Genomic DNA, 6,000 nt, shown 5'->3' on the forward strand with positions numbered 1-6,000 from the left:
GGGACAGCCTGGTCAAAAGGTCACAGATAGACTACTCGTGTGTTATCAAACCACCAGCTATCATACGCTGACATACAGAGCTCTCACGTCTACAAAGACAACATATTCTCTTTCACTACCAGTGTGATTAGTTTTAAACAATGTGTGTATCCGTTCATTTACATAACGGTACGATTGGAACGTGACTGTTTATTGGCTGTGGTTGTGATGTTTCCACAGGGGGAGAAGGGGGACCGAGGCTGGAGGGGCCTTTATGGAGACATAGGAACCCCCGGGATGATAAAGGTACGCTGGAGCTTCATGCTGCGTTCATTCAGCAACGATCATGTCTCCACATCAAACACTAGCTGGTTTGATGCATATCACATGACCTTATGTAGACTACATGGACATGATGAGGCAGTAACGACCGCTGCTACTACAGGCTGCGTATCTCATGCAGCATCCTCCCCTTAAGCTATCTCTACTTTGCACCATCGCTGCATCCTTACCGCCCAAGAGGATTGTGATTGGTTTAAAGCAGGGGGGTTTTAAAACTCTGAGACGGGGGAGGGGGGGGGGGCCTCCCCTCAGACAAAGATTATCCTCTGCTTTAAGATTCAGAGGAATCACACGCTATAGTGCAGCCGGATAAGGACTAAGCCAGGCTGCAACGTCGTGAGCAATGACGGAGGAACATCCTCTAGCATGTGCACCAAACTCATCCTACAAAAACCATCGTTCTGTTGCTCGTACTGTGGGCTTATTGTTGAGCTCTAATGTCTGGAGCTCTGGACCAACACATGTCCTCGTGTGGGATAATAAAGTTGATCTGAATCTGTATTTAGTGGGAGTGGGAAGACGATAGAACTAATAACGCTTGTGTGTGTTTTCACAGGGCAGTAAGGGACGGAAGGGATTCAAGGTGAGTCTTCTTCTTTGGCTTTGTACGCTTCGTACACCGCCGGCTTTCCTAAAGAGCAACACATATGTGATCACCGCTTATTTCCATCCCTCCATCAGGGGGACACGGGTGTGAGAGGAAACAGAGGACCCGGTGGAGAGAAGGTGAGGGGACACCATGCTAACATGAAAAGGTGACATGATTGATAGGAATGATGGAAACAGTTTGTACCAGTGAGGTCCGTGTGTCTCTTCAGGGCGAGCGTGGCGTCGCTGCAGCGCCAGGAGAGAAGGTAGAAGACCGGCTGACGTGATTGAAGTCCACAAGATTAAAAGTGAGTCGAGAGTAAAGCTGCGGCGTCGTGCTGTTCTGTGCTGTGCTGTTCCATTCCAGGGCGATCCAGGCCAGTGGGGAGATGCAGGGCAGAGGGGTGAGCAAGGACCCAGAGGAGAGCCAGGAGGCAGAGGAACCCCGGTCCGTATTAAGAGTGGACGCGTATACAAATACATATACATGTATATACAGGACATACATGTACAACTGCCTCTGGCAGGAAACTCACAGTCTAATCACATGCATTTCAGTCAGTCAATTATTCAGTGAATAAAATAAATCACTGCGCGCAGGGGTCGAAGGGATCTCGTGGACCTGCAGGGAGGCTGGGTCACCTCGGTCCTGTGGGGCTGTCCGGTCAGACTGGAGAGCCCGGTCTACCTGGACAAGGTGCGTGACAGCAGGGAGGTTTACGCAGTGGCGAACGGAAACTTTACCTTTGCACCCTCATATTGATTATCAACCAGCAGTTCTGGTTTGCTTTTAAAAGAATGAAAAAGATGAGATTAGAATCATCAGTGAGCAGGAACATGAATTCTATTAAAAGGAGAAACTCAGAGCAACAGAATGTTAAATGTGTTGTGAATGTGTTGTCAAACTGTTGTTAATGATCACTTGTATGGTAGTGTACGTCCTACAAGGCCTGCTGGGAGACACAGGAAACAGAGGTCCCTCCGCCAAATGCAACTGTTCACAGGTTCAAACCCCAGAGCGACCGTGGGACAGAGTCCAGACGGTCAGTGTCACACACACACACACACACACACACACACTGACTGGCCCCTTCCGAAATGAAATAAATAAATGGTCATATGTTCCCTTTCTGTCTCCAGATCTTCATCGCAGACGGAGAGAGACAGATGAGGAGGCTGCGGGGGGCGAATGTGATGGTGCTGCGGACCGACAGAAAAGCTCTGTACATCTACTCTGAATCTCAGTGGATCAACGTCCTGGTAACGCATTAAACACGCCAGGAGCAAGTAGTACTGTTATATAAAGAAGTGGGTTTGAGTATAGTCCTGTTTGTGGCTAACCAATCGCAGTAATGTACAAGTGAAAGGTGTAGTTGTCACAATGGCAGATGCAGCGACTTCATTCTCTCATTAACTGTTCCTCTTTCTGTTTCCATGCTGCTTCCTGTTTGGACCAGGAGGAGCCCGGACACTGACCCCACTGCATTCAACACAGGCTGAAGTGCCCTCGAGCAACGACCTTAACTCCGTGGCCTCAAGCTCAGGCTGCGGCTCTACTGGGAAGCTTCCAGAAGTGGATGTTCGTGAGAGCGATGTTAGATAACGGACGTCCTTTCATCTGTACAGCTCCGCTAAGATGTATTATTATTTATTGCAATTATATATTTCAGTCTTAACTTCAGCATTTCCTCTCATAGGATGTACACACACACGTGTGAATTGTTCCAGCCTGTTACCATTAAACGATCCCTATCCGTAGTGGTTCTCTTTGTTTTAACTGTGTTTTTCATTGTAAAGTTTTCCTCTTATTTAATTCATCTAGAATGTATTTTTGATTTAACGTATCTCTCTGTATATGCTGCTGCTGCTGAAGTAATCAAGCTCCTACAGAAAGATGAATAAGAATCAGATTACCAGTACATTGATATCTGAAGCTGTACGTTTTCTATGATTTAGTCTCCATGTTTCATAAAAAAGTCATAGTATGATGTGAAAAGTATTGTATGAAATGAGTCATAGTTTAAATAACTTTTTATGGCATACTATACTATGACCTTTTATGACAAACCATGACTTTTTAATATCTCTCTTTGATACTAGGACTTCTTGATGAAATTCGATATTATGACATTATTAATTACCCTTTTGTAGCATATTATGCTCAGCCTGGTTTGTAACTACAGTTTCCAAAACAAAGACTGCAAAGTAATTAAAACAAAATCAAATACAGAATTTAAAAGGTGCGAGACCGAAGATGGGCAGCGTTTCTCAACGGTTCTCAACATCGACACGACTGAGCCGTTGGCTCATAGCGAACAGAGATAACAGTGCTAACAGAGCTAACTGTGCTAACAGCGCTAACAGAGCAACGTATGTCAAACTGTCAGAGCTAACAGAGGTTACCGGAGGGGGAACCGGAGGGCGGCTGCTACAGAAGCTAAATAGTTGTTTGCTGCTATAATAATGTTTCAGAATGTTGGCAGTTTTTCAGGCAACTTAAACAGGTTGAAAACCGAGTATATCACAGACTCAACTTCCCTTGATGAAAACATGATTCAGCAAATTTAAATGGAAGGTGTTCACCAAGAGGGGAGCGTGTAGACTAGTGTGACTGCTTTGGGTTAATATTGTGTAGAGTAGTCAGGAGCTGCATCATTAGATATCAAAGTCAGTTTGAAGACAGAATGAAAATCCCATCATCCACATTTTTCAATCCCCGGTAACAGTCACACGAGACCTGTGGAAGAAAACTCAGGAATCTTGTCTTTGGTTTGACTCATTTCTCCTTTATTTTAAATGCAGCTGGGTGTCCTTGAGCAAGGCGTTTCACGACATTGGTCAGTTTTAAACTGTACGTTGTTCTCGAGTGTCACTGAAATACACCGTGATGTAGACTTAGTGATTATTCTCCTGCAGGGCACTGGGCGTAGGAAGTACTTCCCTCGGGTGAATTCTCCCCCCCCCCCGAACAATATCACAAAACAGATTTGATCATAAAACTAATTGAAACAAATTTTGTAACCATGACAATTGTACATTCAAATAAAATAAGAGTACTTCAAAAAAACAGAAACGATTGCACATTTAAAAAATCAGAGCTGGAGTTGGCTTCTGTGCTGCTGCACAGCTGGGGACATATGATCATTTTAATCTACTGCAACGGAGATAAAGAACAGGAAACCAGACCGACGTTCAGCTGAGAATCAAAGAACCTATGACCAGTAAATGTATTTTAAAAAAAAAGCCTTTATCAGCTGATCTGGACACAGTTTCTTTCTTTAAAATGCCAGACCCTGTTTCTGTAACTGTAAAAGTGTGGAAGGATGCTAGAAGACTAACTATTAAACCGACTGGGTGTCTAACCTGACGTATGCGCCCCACTGGAACACACTATTGGGACTATTCGCTGACTAACATGTTGCTAAAGACAACAAACAGACCGGTCTGACATTACGTACCAACTAACTACATAACTAATCCCCAAAGCGACTCAGAGGTGTGTCCATTAGGCCTCGTTCTCTAAGTGCCACTGCTGCTTTGTAGAGTGCTTACAACCTCCTCCTGGCACAAGTGCGCTCTTCCTTTTTCTGTGTGGAAACCCCGAAAGCACTTAAGGGAATGTCAGTAGGGTCAGAGAACAGGTTGTGCCTAGATTTAGAATCCTAACTTTGTCCAAACTATAGTCCAAAACCCAAAAGACGTCAGGTCACCTATCATAGGTGACTTAAGAAAATAAGGATATTGCAAACCATTTTTTTGTTGTTGCTTTAAACACTTAAATAATTACAAAATGTGTTTCAGATGAACTTCCTGTCTATTGTCTTACAGTTGATGAAGTTATGATTTCAAACATCTGGCTGAAATCAGGCAAAAAGTCAAAGAAGCTCTGTGTTGGTCCCTCATCAGAATACCTAACCCAGGAGAGATGAGGCTGGAGTTTAAAGTGACCACAACAAACAATGTTGTTGTTTACAACGGCAGAAACAGAAGCAACACGCACAGAAATGACCCCGGCTCAGAAATGAAGAATTATATCTGGACATTGGAGCAATTACAGGAGTCTCCTGTCAAATTCTGTACACTTGAGGCCTCCCGGCATGCACATGTTTTCTGATGCTACCACTGGGTGGCGCTAGCTCGACTACCACCGGTGTTAGTTGCTGCTTGTTGTCCCACACCAGCTCCTCCAGGGCTTCTTTTTTTTCCCCCGGCTGCAGTATTCAGACAAAGATGGCAGTGTGTGAACGGTAAACCCTTAAAACTCCAGGCTTCAAAATGTCAGAACGCTGAACGGCCGACATCACAGAAGTCACAGTGGAGGGCGTCTGTGCGGTATCGCCACCGTTACCGAGCAGCTGTGAGCAGTTTGAGCGTTTAGTTTTTTTTTCAGGCACTTGTTCCCTGGGCTTAAGTGGACACAAATCTTTTAATAACTAATAGCAAAAGTGACCAGTTGTTACAGATGACAAAACATGACTTATTTAACCAGCAAATCGACGACCTCCTTCTTTCAGACAGTGTTCATTGTAGCCGGGTATCAAAGAATTACCTAACTGCTAAGTGGAATAAACTGAACAGAGTTTATTCCAAGTCTGCCATCAAAATGTTTCCAAATTGTTCAGGCTGAGCTCAGATTTAAAGGGCGTCTTTGGGACAGTACTGATACTATTAACAAGTTTAAATCTGGATGATCTGTTATTTGGACAGCTGAGATCAGGGAGATCTAAATGTGCAAGCTACGTCCCGATGGCCTCCAAAGACATCGGACCTTACAGAGAGAAGGGGCGGCGTGAGGAGGTGTGATGATATAGTTCAAAAACGCCTGTAATCTGAGCACAGCCTTACCTGCAGATTCTCTATCTGATGTACAAGTATGTATTCTATTAAGTCTTATATCCTGTGTGTGTGTGTGTGTGTGTGTGGGGGGGGGGGGGGGGGGGGGGGGGGGCACCGACCAACCAGCCACGATGCGCCAAATATAAAGACATGAAATCAGAGGAAATGATCCAAATATGAACTAGTTCGGTAACTCAGATACAGACCCATGTCCAGTCAAACTCTCTTTTGACACTTCTTAAAAACTTAAAATAA

This window comes from Pholis gunnellus (genome assembly GCF_910591455.1).
Source record: "Pholis gunnellus genome assembly, chromosome: 12".
NCBI classification, from domain to species: Eukaryota; Metazoa; Chordata; class Actinopteri; order Perciformes; family Pholidae; genus Pholis; species Pholis gunnellus.